General features: G+C 36.1%; 1 protein-coding gene and 1 long non-coding RNA gene across 12 annotated transcripts in view; both read right to left on the bottom strand.

The window, feature by feature from the left end:
• The window catches only part of SUPT3H (SPT3 homolog, SAGA and STAGA complex component), a 530,131-nt gene that overhangs the window by 114,265 nt on the left and 398,872 nt on the right, over positions 1-16,994 (bottom strand). The gene's annotated exons all lie outside the window — the stretch shown is intronic.
• LOC111098272 lies at positions 825-10,360 on the bottom strand. Its single transcript, XR_005367780.1, has 3 exons — positions 10,306-10,360; positions 5,187-5,250; positions 825-1,011 (listed from the first exon to the last, which is right to left on the bottom strand). It is a non-coding gene; the product is annotated as an uncharacterized LOC111098272 (long non-coding RNA).

The following is a 16,994-nucleotide window of genomic DNA, read 5'->3' on the forward strand; positions in this document are numbered from 1 at the left end:
GAAAACTACTGTGCTCTTCTATGCTGCCTGCCCTTCAAGTAACAAGCATTAGGCTTCTATATCTGGTTTCAGAATTGAGGCCATGTCAGACATGAGATTCACAAGAGGATCATGGTACTGAAGGAACAACCAAACCCCATGTGCCAGCCAGAGTGATCTTCTAAAAATGTAATTTTGTTGCATCATTTCAGTTAAATTCCTCCTTGGTTCTGATACCATGGTCTGTTGCAAAAATGACAGGCTTATCTGTTGGGCACATACAAAAGAGTGTTCCTGAAATAAGGACCAGAACACATGCTATTACTTCCAACCCTTCTGAGCGATAGATCTTGTCTTCGCCTCCCACCAGAACCCTCTTCCACATCCGCAAGCCACTTGTTTGCTATCAGAAACACTTAGGAGCAGCTGAACCATGTGGCTCAATGATGGATCAGAATGATCAGTTTAAAGGCTTCACTGTCTATAATTTGTATTGATAGTTTCAATCTTTCAGTTTACATCTAAAAAATTGGCTCTTCCTTGAGTAAGCCTTAAGTATTTTAACTAGAATTAACTTAGCTTAAGATGGTCAAATTATTCATTTAGGAATTTTCAACTGAAGGAAAATACTGCTGTAGACAAATTTTGATATAAATGAGATATCAAAAAACATGTTTTAACAGTAAACCTGAATCACACATGCTTTAAAAGTTCATAAAGAAGAAAGATGAAATGATGAAAAGATGAATAATGAAGTCTATTACATTATGCCCCAGTGAAGAAATGAAGTCACCAGTCAATGGAAAATTCTCAAGGGAATATATTATAGAGGAAAAATAGGCTTTTACAACTGGGTACCATCTGAGTTAAGATTAGCAACAAAACAAACCAAATTAAATTGTTTATTCCCTACAGAGAATGCTCTTCATCATTTTCAGCTGAAGTTTCTTTTCTCATAACTGGCTGAGTTGTTTTCATGAGTCAGAAACGAACAAGTTCATCAATAGAAATCCGCCACAGAGACTGATGTAGCTGAAAGCATGAGTTAACATAAAACAAAGGAAGAAAATTATTTCCTGAGTATGCCAAGTTTTAATCACTGAAAAAAACCAGCAGCAGACTTGACCAAATATGGCTTTAGTGAGAACACAACAGTAATAATCGTAACTACTGAAGTTGCTTTTGTTTCCAATGTTATACATGAAAATTCCTAAATATTTAACAGGAATAGGCAGAAATGTCTACACATTCAGGAAATTAATATTTATTTCCAATTCTTATCTTTAAATAAAGTCTACCTACTGAAGTTAGAAAATAGACAAGACCAGAAATCATGTTTAAAATAACTGTTTTTGAATCTATCGAAGATAAAGTACTGGAGGGACTTAGCTCTTGAGGAAGCCCTGGTTGTACTCAGAATCTGGATTTCAAGCAGCCTGAACACTATGACAGCCTCTCGGGCTTCAAAGAATGCAGAACAGCAAAAATCCCCTGGAATCATAAATATAAAACCTATAATTATGGTTATTTAACAAAATGGTTTCTGTTAAGATATTTGATGATGAAATTCCCATCCTCAGATGTCAGTGCCCAAATTTTAATCAGCCTTTACTCATAAGTAAATGTATTCTAACTGTTATTTGATTAAATGTCAGTGGCCATTAGGCCCAGTTCTTAAGTAAGAAGGCTTAAACCAGGCATGCCACAGAGAGGGTGTGGAATGGATTATGAGGAAAGATGAAGAAAGGAGAATTGTTTTAGTAACTTGGTGATGTGAGGCAGTGTTTCACCTTAAAGCAATCACAAGACTTTAAAGAAGCAAAGGACAACATTGGCAGCCAGCAGAAGGGAGGCTCAGAGGCGGTAAAACTGGTAAAGTCAAGTGAGGAAGAATCACAGCACAGGACAGCAGCATATTTTAGTTTCTTGTATATTATCTTACTTGTTGGTCTTCTCAACAACTGTGAGAGGTAGGAAGATCAGCTGCTACTGACGTCTCCATTTTACAGACAAAGAAACTAAAGCTCGCTGACTCTCTGTGGCTTTAAAAAAAAAACTTACTTTGAAATATTTTTAGTTTACAGAAAATTTGCAAAATTTAGCACAGAGAATTCTGTGTCCTCTTCAGCCAGCCTCACCACCCATCAAAACTCCTTAGCTCTTCTGATCTGAGGAGCCAAGCAGAGTCAGGTGGTTAGTACTTGGGTGAGAGTTTCTGGGGCTTTTCATCAAGGCAGGACATACTGCTAAAAAGATTAAAGATTCCTACCGCAAACCTGTGTTCTTTTCACTAAATCACTGACTCCCGTAACTAAACTCCTTATTTATTTTTTTTTTTTTTTTTTTTTTTTTTTTTTTTTTTTTTAAACTCCTTATTTAAATATGAAATTTTCTTTCTTATTATAGACAGGATTATCCAACTAAGAAAATCTAAGCAAAATTACTCAAAGGGTACAACTTGACATTACTAATACATGTTACAATCCTACATACCTATAAAATGTGCAATAATCTAGGATAGTCTACCTGAAATGTTCTTTAGTGGTTTTAGTAAGAAACTGGCTTAATTTTTATAGAATTTAAAACTCTAGAACTTGAACTATGTGCAGTTTTGACAAGATATAGAAATGCATTCTAACAGGAAAAAATTATTTAATAAGATCTAAGTGGACCAATGTTACAGAATTACTTCTGTAAGTAACACACTGCATTTTCATAGTCATTGTGCTGGAGGGGAGCAGTCAGTGTTCGATAGCCTCAAAAATCTGATCTTTCATATATGCTGTAAACTCTTTCCCGGGTTCTAGTTGTAGTCATTATGAAAGAAAGGTAGTATGTAAACTCAATTTCATTTGTATGTACACTTCTGGAAATTTAGCTATATTGCACATTTTTATAGAGAAGATGTTGATCAAGACAGCTGCTACTTGTGGGTGCTGGGCACTGAGCTAGGTCCATTACATCTGTTAGCACAAATCCTTTCCAACAGTTCTAAGAGGCAGGTCCTGTGGAAGAATCTGAGACTTGGAAACATTAATTTGTCTAGGATAACAAGGATACCCTGGTGCAAGATAAGGGATGCAACTGTGATTTGAACGCCAAGATTTGTCTGACCCCAAAGCCAATGCTCTGGTTATAACATCATGTAGCCTAAAGAGAGCATCAGAAAAAAGACAGGCATACCATAGTTGGGTAAAAGATAAAAATATTTCTGTCATTCTATAATAAAGGCTATACCTTTTGTGATGACTGAGATCTTTGATTAGGAAAATGATGCCAGAGGAGCAAATACACTGGCTAAATACTTGAGGATATGTATAATACAGTGTGTGTGTGTGTGTGTGTGTATGTGTACACGCGTGTATGTGCGCATGTACATGCACATGCATGTGTTGTCAGTTTGTAGCTTTTAAGAGGGGACACATTCTGACATAAGCATTGTCTCATCTGTCTGGGAAGGTCATCCTATTTGAAGGAGTAAGATATGCGGAGGGAGGAGCAGGGTGAGGTGAGAATGGGGACAAGAGAGTTTCATTAGCTGGTTAGAGCAGTCCAATAACCCTGATGATCATGGAAGCAACAGGCTTCATAGCCAGACTGCCTGCGTGTTGGTGAATTAAAACAAAAAAACACTACATAGGCAACACTGAAATGAATGATGAAAATGTGATCTTGTTAAAATACATTAAAATTCTTTGTAGCACAAAAGCCATCCTCTTAGAATTCTTTAATACTAGTGCTTTCCTGGTACATTTATGATATGATGAAATAAACTATGATTTATACACGAATTTTAAGTGATATTCCTACTCTACCAAATCAGGGATCTCATAAACACAGTAAAATGAAGCATGCCTGGTACTTTGCATACCCTTCTTTGCATAGTATTCTTCAGAAGGTAGAAAAATACATAGCCCAGATGGTACTTATTTTCTATAGCATAATATTTTAATTGCTTAAATACCAGGATGAGTATTTTGATTAACAACAACAACAACAAAATCTAAATTCAAATCCTTTTGCCTATTTTCCTCTGGAATTTAAGAGACAGGAAATCTCCTAATAAATGCTGAATGATTTCTTTCATCTTTTGGTGTTGGGAAGTCTAGGTAGACAAAACTCCTTAAATAATACAAGACTTAGGATAAAATTCATTGAGACATTAACACTTGTCCTGTAAGTATGATAGTTCTTTGGCAATCATAGCCACATGACAATATACTCCTTTGATATAAAAAAATTAGACTTAATTTGGGTTTAATTATCTGAGAAAGAGTTAACAAGAAAGGAAAAAAAAAATAATGTCTTATGTAAAAGGCCTTAGCTTTGTCCAAAGAGAAGCTCTGGAATGGACAGTGAGAGCCTGCAGAGAAGCCTGTATTAGAGGGCCAGGATATGCCACCTTTTTACATCTTCCATGACACCTCAAAAGTGATGAATTCACAAGACAGTTATGAATTATCTGCTCTCATGATGAGGCATGAAGAAATTTAGTTTCACAACTTATGAGTTCATTTCACTGGCATAAACTGGACATATGAAAGAACCTGAATTTCTACTAGTATCAGGCAAACAGAGTCTGATTGTTGCCAAATGGATTGGAACTGTCAAATGCCTTCCATTTATGACTTTTAAATAAAACAATTTTTATACCAGACCAGACCTAACCCAAGACACTAATTACTTTCTAGAAGTTTATTCTCTATTTTATCAAACTGAGGGCTCATTCACAGGTTTTATCAGTTAAAATATTTTTGGCTGCATGCAATCTGATTCTGAATTACAGTTGCTTAAGCAAGATAGAAGTTTATTTTTCTTCATATAAATGAATTCTGGAGATGAGGAGTTCAGATTTGACATAACCACTTGCTGACATCACAAGGGCTTCAGTCTCCCTCAGCATCTGCTCTTTTTTCTAAGCTGTGGCTTTTTTTCTTTTTTCTTTTTTTTTTAAATTTTTTTTTAAATTTTTATTTATGATAGTCACAGAGAGAGAGAGAGAGAGAGGCAGAGACACAGGCAGAGGGAGAAGCAGGCTCCATGCACCGGGAGCCCGACGTGGGACTCGATCCCGGGTCTCCAGGATCGCGCCCTGGGCCAAAGGCAGGTGCCAAACCGCTGCGCCACCCAGGGATCCCTGTGGCTTTTTTTCTTTCCAATTCTAAAGGTCATTTCTTTCTTTTATTGAGATATAATTGACATCTAACCTTGTGTAGGCTGTGGCTTTGTCTTCATGATTCAGAATGGCTTCTGAAGCTTCAGCTATTACATCTGCATAAAGCAAACGAATGTAGGAAGGTAAGAAAAAACAGAATGTACTTCTTTTTAAAGAAAACTAACAGGGTAGTTAGAGTATTTATGCTTACATTTTACGGGCCATATCTCAGTCGTATGATCAAACCTAGCTGCAAGGTAAGAAGAGGAATGTGGTATTGTGTCTGCTGGCAATATAACGAGCTCCAAATCAGTTTTGGAGAAGAGAATGGATATTGGGGTGGTAAGCAGTTGCCTCTATCATGTTGGTGTGCGAGTGAGGTATGAGACATTACACGTATGAGATCTAGCATACTGATCTTCAGACCTGATTTTTACCAGTGCTAAGAGCCAAGGCTTAAGAGTACAGATTGTCTCCCATCACATCAGTCACAAACATTTTTAAAAATACATCTGTATTTTTTTTTAATTTCATGGAGCATTTTCAGAAGATGAGGAGAGGATAACACAAAGTCAAACAAATAACCAATAACATTAAGCCAATTCTAAAATGATTGAGATACTCTAGTCTAGGAAGAAGTCGATTTGGCTGTGTTTAATCTCTTCATATGTCAGGGTCAGCACAACCACTCAGAGTGATGGTGAGCGACATGCAAATGGGTTTGGCAGATGATTCACTCCAATGGGGGCTAAACACCTTGCCATGTTTAGTCTATGCACTCTGCATAAATGTTGGCTGGCAAGTTGGGGACATTACTCTTGACCTGTTCTCTTCTTACCTTTTACTGGAATCCCAGATATAGCCAATGAAGAGCTATTAATCTCAAACTTGATCAAAGAAAGAAAAGATGATTGAAGTGGACTGGGGTGGGGAGGGCTGAAGCGATCCCAAGAACAAGGAATTTGAAAGTAACCGAGAGTATCTTCAGCATTGGAGAGAAATAAACACAGGCTGAATTTTAAGAGACAAGTCATAATAGTTAAAAAAAAAAAAAAAAAAAAAGCTTCTTCGCTTTTTAATGAAAAACTTACAACTGCAAAAAAAAAAAAAAAAAAAAACCAAACAAATATTGCAAACTTCTCAAGAGGTTCTCTATTTATACACTGTTTCATTTTGGTGAGAATGATATAAACGAAAAGCACACAAAATGCCATTCAAGATCAATCTGAAAAGGAATGGATAGGATACCTTATAGGATTAATATAATCTCACTTCAATCTCTCTGTCTTCAAAATCAGCAGTGCTGAACAGTAACGAAGGAGTTTTAATCCTAATCTAAGACTGTGAAATATTCTTACATAATCCTGAAGGCCATTCTGTATCATCAGAAAAAGGCTGGAGTGCCCAGCAAAGAGGATGCTGACCTGGGCTGGGAAAGACTTGCACTTTATGTCTTGATTTTGCCTCTAACACAGGAAGGGAATCATTAGGCTAAGTTGCTTCCTCTGTGCCTGAGTTTTTTCTTCTTGAACAGAGCTCTGATGTTCTGTGGCTCTGTGTGTATCCTGTATCTTAGGGAGGTCTTAAAATGTTTAGAAATATTTCAGAGCCATGGGTCCTAAGATTTAAGAGACCAGACAACCTGTTCCAAGTCCATGATAGAAAACAGTCTTGGTCTGTTTGCAATGATTCTGATCTAGAAGAAATACCATTTGGAGAGGCTAACGGGTTCCTAACTTCTGGGAAACAGCCAGGTATTTTAAAACCATAAAAGTGTGTGTGAACCACATTGCCCGCAGCAGTGATGCAGCCATGTCACCCTCTGCATGTGCTTTCCTGACTCCCATTTCTCACACAGAAGGGCACTGGATTTAGAAAATCAGGAGGCTCTGTGATACTGAATGGAAGAGATACTGTGGCATTCCTAAGAATCTGCGCTTCCATAACATATGGAGAGAAAAAAGAATTCCAGGTACTTTTTTTTTTCTGGGAAGTTAAAGGATAGGAAGATCACTATCATTGTGGCTTCCAAAATCTCCCCCTCAACATGCTCCTTTCTATAGTGAATTAGGTCTAATACAAGAAACCTAACAAGATACACTAATGAACTTAGCAAAAAGTACAAACAACTGCAACTCATATGGAAGCTGAATATCTCTTTTGAGAGTAAGAAATATGCTGAGAGCTATTAGCGAACAATTTTTTTAAGTGAAGAATATGTAAGAGACTGTAATATTCCAAGGCATGTAAATGTTCTTTGAAAATTAGAGCACATTTTCAAATGACTGAGACACATAAACATAGATGCACAGAAGAGAAACTTTATAATCAAATAATGTGAGTTATTTGTAAATTACCATAGCCCAATACTTTTTCATTGTACTAGTCTACACAGATTCACTTATTAAGTAAAATCAGATGTTTTCCAGTACAAGAAAAGTCTTTGGTATTCTGATTATAAGGAAATAATAGTGAGGCTTCAAAAATGTAGGTAAATTTAGGAGATACATTTTAAACTTCTTTAACAAAGTTAAGGTCTATTTTCCAACAATAAAGGTAGGGGTACCTTCAGCAGGCAGAAATATGAACAAACCTTTGCATATTCCTTAAGAGAAGCATATCCTATGCCATAAACTCAAGAGAGGAAAAAAAACTCCACCATGCTTTGAAAAAGAAATCAGATTTAGAATGCTTGTGACACTTTAAAGAGCATATTATGTGGGAAAACAAAATAAACATTTGATCTGGCAAATGAAAATGGATTTGGAGTTTCAACATATTTGGCAGACAGGTAGAATTAAATTCAAGTATGCAGAGAAACTAATACAGTATTTAAATATTTGCTTAAGTAATGCAGTATTTAAAATAACATATCTGGAGACATGTTTTTGTTGAAATGTTTTACAGTTTTAGTGAGGATTTTTTTTGAGAGGAAAAGCTTGACTGAAGCATATTTTACTTTCTGTCTTTGTCATTCTGTGAACGTCAGTGGGATTTCTATATTACTCTTTCGTGAGCTCTTTTCCTTTAAGTCTCAGATAACTGTGTAATATCCTCTGCAGCTTTTAAAAAGAAACTAGATTTAGATTGTGAAAATAATTTTGGAAGTAATACACTGATGGTCTCAATATCAACGGTGGCCAGCGTGTTTGTGGGCATGCTCTACGTGATGAATGCATGAATGGATGAATGGTCTGGTGCAGTAAGCAGCTAAGGCACCGTCTGCATACTCTTGCTATCCCCATCACTGCAAGTTTACCCTACAAGGCTTCTCATTAGAGTGGTGTAGCATGGTCCCCCTCCCAGCCACACTGCCAGGTCCAGACCTGGACACTCAACACAAGCTGGGTAAATCTGAAGCTACTTCCTGAAGCTTGAAATTGGTAACCTAGAGAACTGGATCTGTCTCTCTCTGGGTGATGAAGGTAATCTGGGAGCACCTGCTGGCAGTATGTTATCTACCACATTAAAAAAAAATGTGGTTCAGGAGGGAGAAAAAAATGAAGCCTAGATAGAGAAGCTGAGATCAGAAAGACAGAAGAAAAAATTGATTTCATCGGTGTTGGAGTTATAGTTCCTGAAACCCAGCTACATTTCTACTCTTGGGTTGCTTAGAGAAGATACACATCCTTACAATAGGAGAAATTTATCTATTTGTAGAGTTCATTATTTTTTTAAACCACTTATCAAACAAATTTTAAGTCAATATTTTATAAATTTGTCCTCCCTAGTCTCTTCATGAATCCATGATTTTTGTACAGTCTGTACAATCACAGAAAGAAGAGTTGAAGTACAACTCCTATGACAACTTCGTTTCATCATCCTGAAAAAACTTATTTCCTATATGCAAACAACATTTCTTTTATTTGATAGCACACTGAATTATATCTACATTATTAATTTACCATTAGGACATTGTCAGTAGCTTGGACATACATGACATAAAGGCTTAAACACAACCATCAAGCCCTTTACTCAGGTGGAAATATCTTCTAAAATAACCTTACAAGAAAGCAGATGGTGGTACCAGATTTCTGTTCAATACTGGTTTCTAAAACCAGTAGTTTTCTGTTTAGAGAAAATAAGATCGATAAAATAATTTCTAGAGATGACCAGTAGTTCTGTGTCATTGAAAATTTGTGAATATGTAAAGATTCACATTTAAAACTACATTATAGAATCATCCAACTCATATCTTAAAAGTTCGTTTTAAATTAAAAATCCATCTCCTCGTAGAAACACTATCTTAAATGATGGTTAATTCCTATGTAATTTTTTGAAAAAATATTTTATTTATTCATGAGAGAGAAGCAGAGATACAGGCAGAGGGAGGAGCGGGGAGCCCAATGCAGGACTCAATTCCCAGACCTGGGATCATGACCTGAGCCAAAGGCAGATGCTCAACCTCTGAGCTACCCAGGCATCCCAATTCCCATGTAATCTGAAAAAAGCTCTTTAATCCATATCCATCCTGATTATACTGTTTATCTAGGGATGTGAAGGGGCATGATTTATTAAGAGAATTTCATCCCTTGCCCATATGGACCAATACCATGCAAAATTCTGAAATCACCAGGTTGGTGTTGGATACCTTCTCACATTATTTCTGAAAATAACAACTTCCTAGCATACTTTTCTTGAATTTTTTTTCTCCACAAACACACAATATAGCATATCACTTAATGTTCTTTACTCTTTAAATTTCCCTAAGGTTCAAAATTACTTTACTCCTTGCTGGCCAAAATTGTTTAGAGAAAGTCTCTTTCAGCTAATGATTAAGATGTAAGCAATCTGTTTCACATCAATATATAAATAAACCAGTTCCTTGGCCCTTCATGTGTTCTTGAAAGTTTTGAAAGAAGACTTAGTAAATCTCTGATCAACTATGGTTTTGAAAATTTGTGGATTTAAGATAGCAATGATTCACATTTGGAAAAAAACGTGATAAATCTATTATCTTTTCAAATATGTGATTCTGCTCAGAAATTACCTGAAATGGCCAAAGAAAAGCAAAAATAAAGCAAAATATCTTTAATCAGCCTTGAAATTATGGCAGCTACTAAATATATACAATCAAACTCAAAGAATTTCTTCTAGATAAAAATCACTACTTTTCTATTACTTTCCTTTTCCAGATAGTCCACACACCCATTTTCCTTCCTAGCACTTACATTTTTTAACTGTGATCCTAGACATAATCTCTGTACTTCAGGGTCCTTGTTTTCAGAGTGGGAATAGTAATAAAATCTAGCACACGGGTAGACTGTGATTATGAGCTAATAATACGTTAGAGTTTAGAATAGTGTCTGGCATGTAGTAAATCCTTTACAAGACTCTGCTGTATTACTCTTACGTTTATTTCTCTAGTATACTAAACATTCTGTCAAGGAAATAGCTATATTATGAATACTACTCTGTATTTCTAAGATCAAGTACAGTAGTAGGCATCGAGTGGGTAGTCAAAGCATATCCATCAAATGAAAAAATACTAATTTCTTTTTAAATTAGTATTTTAGTATTAGTATTTTAGTATTTTTAAATTTTTGATAAATTGAAACATATAGGTTTAAGTTTCCTCAGAATTTAAAAATAACAACAAGAGATTTAAATGCAGGGAGACTCTGAAATTACAAATAAAAGATAAAGTAAATGGGCAGGGAAAGCATAAAAGACAGAATAATAAGATAAAAACATATCTGCTAGGTCAATAAAAGTAAATAAGTTAATCTCATTAATTAAAAGAAAGTAAAGAAAAAATAAAAAATTTGAGGCAAGAGTCAAAATCCCACTATATATGTTGTTAATAACAGTTATATTTAAACCAACTGGCTAAGAAAGATTGAAAGTAAAGAGAGGGAAGCTATAACAAGCATAAGTACTAATCCAAAGAAGAGAGCTAGTTTCTACTGATGAATGGTCCATTAACAATGAAGAAAAACGCTTGAGCTTCTCCCTCCTAATATGGGAGAACTGGACTGTATACAGCAAAAATAGCTGGAAAGTAATAGATATATTTATCATAGCAGTGAAAGACTTACTTTTAATAGACCTCTTGGTTTCTATTTGATTAAGCAGGGGAAAAATGTGGGGTGCCCAAAATGACCAATTGGAATGTGAAAGAAATAGTGAGATGCTTATTTATAATTAGATTTATTTTTATTTTATTAAAAAAATTTTTTTTTAAGATTTTATTTATTTGGGAGACAGCGCGCATGAGAGAGAAAGCATAAGCAGAGGGAGGGATAGATGGAGAGGAAGTAGACTCTCTGCTGATCTGGGAGCCCAACAAAGGACTTGATCCCAGGACCCTAGGATCATGACCTACGCCAAAGGCAGATGCTTAACTGACTGAGCCACCCAGGAGCCCATATTAACTGTAGCACACTCACCAGTGTGTTCATTGTCAGGACAGTGCAATTTGTTTCTCCTTACTTGGTACAGGGGGATGTCTTCATTGTGCCAATTAAAAATGAAACAAAGCAGCACCAATAGTAGAATCTCCGTAACATTTTTTAAAAAAGATTTATTTATTTATTTATGATAGACATAGAGAGAGAGAGAGAGGCAGAGACACAGGCAGAGGGAGAAGCAGGCTCCATGCCAGGAGCCTGACTTGGGACTCGATCCGGGACTCCAGGATCGTGCCCTGGGCCAAAGGCAGGCACTAAACTGCTGAGCCATCCAGGGATCCCCTCTGTAACATTTTGAATTGAGTTGCAGAGGGAACATAAAGGTCTTTTATACCACCCAAAGTCTCAAAGGTTAATTCCAAAGCAAAGTAAGTAAAAGTGTTACTGAACTTGAAGACAAATGAATGTTTTCTTCTGTTTAGAATGCAAATGTTACAAATTTGCTACACTTCTCTGATGACTAATGCATGCTGCTAATAGATATTTAAAGCAAATAAACACAACTTGTGTAACCCTTTAAGGGTAAAAGTGGTAAAACCATAGGTGCTTTCCAAATGATGGAATGTCCATGACTTATACATTTGGAAACATTTAATTATTATTCATTTGTTTGTTTACCTATCATATATTTATTGAGCATCTACTATCACTATACGCTATTGTGTGCCCTGGAGATATTGTAGTGAACCAAACAGACAAAGCTCTTGGCTTTCTGGAGCTTATGTTCTAGTGGTTGAAGACCAACAATAAACAAATATATGAAAGACTGAAGATGCTGAGTGCCATGAACAAAATATACTAGGGGAAATGGACAGAGAACGAATGGGTAGGAGTGGTATTCTTTTAAAGATTTTTTAAAAATTTATTTATCAGAGAGAGAGAGGAGAGAGAGAGAGAGAAACAGGCAGAGGGAGAAGCAGGCTCCCTATTCTTTTGGTCTGAATTGCTCAGGCTGCTATAACAAAATACCGTACTCTTGGTGGCTTAAACCACAGAAATTTACTTCTCACAGTTCTGGAGGCTTTAAGTCCTAGATTAAGATGCTAACAGGGTCACATTCTGGTAAGGACTCTCTTCCTGGCTTGCAGACAGCTAAGTGCCTCCTGTGCCCTCATATGATAGATTTATGGTGTCCACTTCCCTTCTTTTAAGTTCATTAATCCCATCATGACCTCATCAAACCTCATTATTTCCCAAAGGCCCCATTTCCAAATACCATCACATTAGAGGGCTTCAGCATATGTACTTATGAGGGGACACAATTCAGTCCATAGCCCCGTTCTATTGCAAGGCTGAGGCAGGTCTCTGTGGTGATGTGCTATCTGAGCAGAGTTCTGAGGGAAATGAGAGGGCTACAGTCTGCAAGTGGGAATATGTTTGTCCAGTTGAGGGCCACTGACAACAGACATCTGGAGAAAGATGGACAGCTGACCAACGTACCTGGCAACAATGGAGGTTACTGTGACCTTAGCAAGAGCAATTTCTATAGGATGGTGGGGATGAAAGTGCGATTCAAGTGGGTTCTAAAGTGAAGGGGAAGAGAACAAAAAGAAACTCTTTTGAGAAACCCTACACTACAGGAGAGCAGAAAAAGTAACTGGAAGTGTTTCTGTTTGTGTTAAGGCAGTGAGAATTACAGCATTTTCCTGTCCAGATAGGAATTAATAAAGTGTATTGTTATAGTAGGAACTTTGGAAGCACTCCTCTTGTTGCTTCTTTTTTTCTCAGTGAAATAGGAAGCAAGGTATCAACTGAGCAAGGACAAGAGAAGTGCTAGAGGTCCAATGAGAGGAGAAGTTTAAACAGTTATGAAGGTCAGTAGGAAAATGGGTGTACTAGGGAAGTTCTAAAATTGCTGGGCAGCACTAAGGCCAATTTGAGGCACTTAATTATAAATCAGAAGTGAGACTAGTTAGCTTGTGTTTTCCTGTACTCATGTTCTGCTGCTGGGACTTAGACATAAGTATAAAATAAGCAAAGGTTTGGATTTAACCAGGACTTGGGTTTTGCTAGGGCAAGTGTAAGTATAAGCTCAAAGTGTGAATAAATTCCTAATGCTAAAATAACCTATTAATATATTTAAATAAATCTCAGATTTTTGTTGACCAGGGGTCTGTGATCAAAAAGAGGTTGCAGGAATAATGATAAAAAGGAAATGAATGCTATTAACAATGATGATGTCATAGACACATAAAAATCTCCCTCCCTTGCCCATGGATCACTTATAAAAAGTCAACACATATTAAAATACCAAGTAAATTCTAGTAAATTCCTAAGGCTAAACAATATATCTAAATAAATATTAAAATAATATGTCTAAACATATCTGGTTACTATGCAATAAAGCAACAAAAACACCTAATAGTAAGAAGCAAACAAAATATCCAGCCACTTAGAGTATATATCTCTATGTATTTTAAATATTCTCCTATATAAATTAGGTCAAAAAGTGCTTCAAAAGTATAATATTAAGTATTAATAATCATATAAATATAAAATCATAATTATTATCAATAAATATTAATATTAAAATATTACAAAATATTTAAATAGAAGAAACATATATTTTTAAACTCTATGGGCTATATCAAAAGCTATGCCAAGAAACAGTACAAATGTAATGTTTCCATTGTTAAAAAAATTCTATTAGGAATAACAACGAACACATTTGAGTTTTTATTATTATTTTTTTTTTTAAGATTTTATTTATTTGACAGAGAGAGAGCGCACAAGCAAGGGGAACAGCAAGCAGATGGAGAGAGAAGCAGGCTCCCTGCTTAGCACAGGGGCTTAATCCCAGGACTCTGAGATAATGACCTGAGCTGAAGGCAGACGCTCAACCAACTAAGCCACTTGTGTACCCCACATTTGAGTTTTTAAAAAAGTCTTTGTTCAATTATTTCCTTAGGACAGTAGCTAGAAATGCAATTTCTGGATCAAAGGGCACGAAAGTTTGTTTTTTCATGTGTTTGACAGATAGTGCCACACTTTTCTCCAGAAAGCTGTATCAACTTATGTTTCCACTAATATATGAGATAGCCGATTTCTCCACAACTAAGTAAACACTGAGTAATTCTTGGTACAATTTAAATAAAAAACATGTTTTAGCTGAAATGAAATGTGATTTTCTCCCTAGCTTTGTTTTTTTTTTTTTTTTTTTTCTTGAGGTCGGGGGCAGTGGAAGTAGGGGGATGTGTGGAGATGAGATTTAGTATTATTAAAATGTATTATAAATGGTTTGTAAATTTTCTCATAGCTGTCTTTTGCTCCAGAGAATCCACAGTTCATTGAATAACTTCCCAATAAAACCAGCTGGTTTACAGTCATTATATTTGAAAGCACTCAAGTCCCACACAAATGGATGGAATGATTTAAAAGAATACCAGAAAGAGAATTTTTTGGAAGAATTTATGAGTTTGAGATGACTGATATCCCAAAGAAATAATATCCAGGCAACCAAGATAACTCGTCATTCTCTGGTTACAATAAATTAAAAAATCTTTACCATGAGTTTCTATGATTCACAGGAAAAGTTTAAGCAATATTTAATTATACAAATAATGTACTACATTTTCTACTTCAAAACCATATAATGGGTGATCAATAAGAACTGCTTAAGATGATGAGAAAAACTCCCCCAAATTTCACTTGAGACGTTTTTAACAAAGAGTGATAAGTTCCTTATTAGGCTTTTTGTTGTTGTTGTTAGGATTTTATTTATTTATTCATGAGAGACAGAGAGAGAGGTGGAGACACAGGCAGAGGGAGAAGTGGGCTCCCTGTGGGGAGCCTGATGTGGGACATGATCCCAGGACCCTGGGATCACACCCAGAGCCAAAGGCTGATGCTCAACCACTGAGCCACTCAGGTGTCCCCTTATTAGGCTATTTCATTTTATTCTATTCATTGTAACAAACTCATTGTAGGGCTACAAGGAACAAGCCTTCCAAGACTCAAATATCCTCCCCACTAAACTCAGATGGAGAACAGGAACTCCACACAGAGCTACTCTCTAGGGGAAAAAAAAATCACATTTTCTCTTTTTTCCCCTTTTTCCCTCATCTCTTTCTCTCTTTCTTACCCCCTCCTTCCCCACCTCCTTCTCTCCCTTTCAGTTTCTCCCTCACTGGGACAATTTCCACAGGTACAGCAAAGGAATGTAGTAGTATTTTTTGGAGATACTTGTGTATGTACTGAATTTTGATAGAGTCTAATTTTAAAGTATGTAAAAAGCTCTGCTAGAGCTTTTATATAATAAGGTATTTTTTCCCAAATAAAAACAATGACCTCAGCAATTTCAGATTTTTCTGTAGTGTGCTTTCCCAAAGGTGGTCATTTCTGTACTTATAGCTTTTCCATATTTGAGAGCAGGTCAATAGACCTCATTATCAATGACTGTCTTCTATTTAGGTGGAGAGTAACTCCAAAAACAAAATGTCTCTTTTTCAAGGACTTTTTAAAGGGCATTTAAAAGTAAGACTTAATAAACACTTTAAAAGAAAAAGATAAAATGCCCAAACTTAATATTTATTACTTATTTTAAAAATTAACCATCATGCTTAAAATAGTTTACTACATGGCTATATTAATTGTAGGGGTATGGCTAAACATTGCCTTTTGTAACTGAGTATAAGAGCCAGAGTAGTGATGGTAATAATTAATGAATCATTAAATCAAAAATCTCATACTTTATCAATATAGTACATGCGGCAGATAAATTCAAGATTTTATTTAGTTATTCATGAGAGTCATAGAGAGAGGCAGAGACATAGGCAGAGCGAGAAGCAGGTTCTTTGCCCAATGTGGGACTCAATCCCAGGACCCTGGGATCATGACCTGAGCTAAAGGCAGAAGCTCAACCACTGAGCCACCCAGGTCCTCTAGATAAATTCAAAAGTAACTTTTGTGAACCTGGTGATTTGTTTGTAAATCATTCTTTAGTTTTGGAAGGACTGAATGAAACCACACTCTCCAATTATATGAAGTACAATGAATGGAGAAGCAAAATTTTCATGCCACAAAAAATTCAACAGTAACTTAAGGCACTTGCAAATTCAAACTATTTTCCAACTATAAATCAGCCAATACCTGAAAGATTTTCCAGAAGAGGTATCTAGTGTATCAGAGAAGTGAGTAAGGTTATTATTTGAAGATGCAAAATTATAAAGTCTTATAATAGCAAATAAATGAGATAAAGTATGTAATATTTACTGCCAAATGTTGTGAATTGGTCAACTAGGTAAAATGGACCAACTGTCACAGCTGATATTGGTTATTTTTTTTTTTTTCATTTTATTTATTTATTCATGAGAGACACAGAGAGAGGCAGACACACAGGCAGAGGGAGAAGCAGATTCTTCGCAGGCAGCCCGATGCAGGACTCCATCCCCGGACTCCAGGACCATGCCCTGATTCGATGGCAGATGCTCAATCACTGAGCCACCAGGGTA

This window comes from Canis lupus, chromosome 12 (assembly GCF_011100685.1).
Source record: "Canis lupus familiaris isolate Mischka breed German Shepherd chromosome 12, alternate assembly UU_Cfam_GSD_1.0, whole genome shotgun sequence".
NCBI classification, from domain to species: Eukaryota; Metazoa; Chordata; class Mammalia; order Carnivora; family Canidae; genus Canis; species Canis lupus.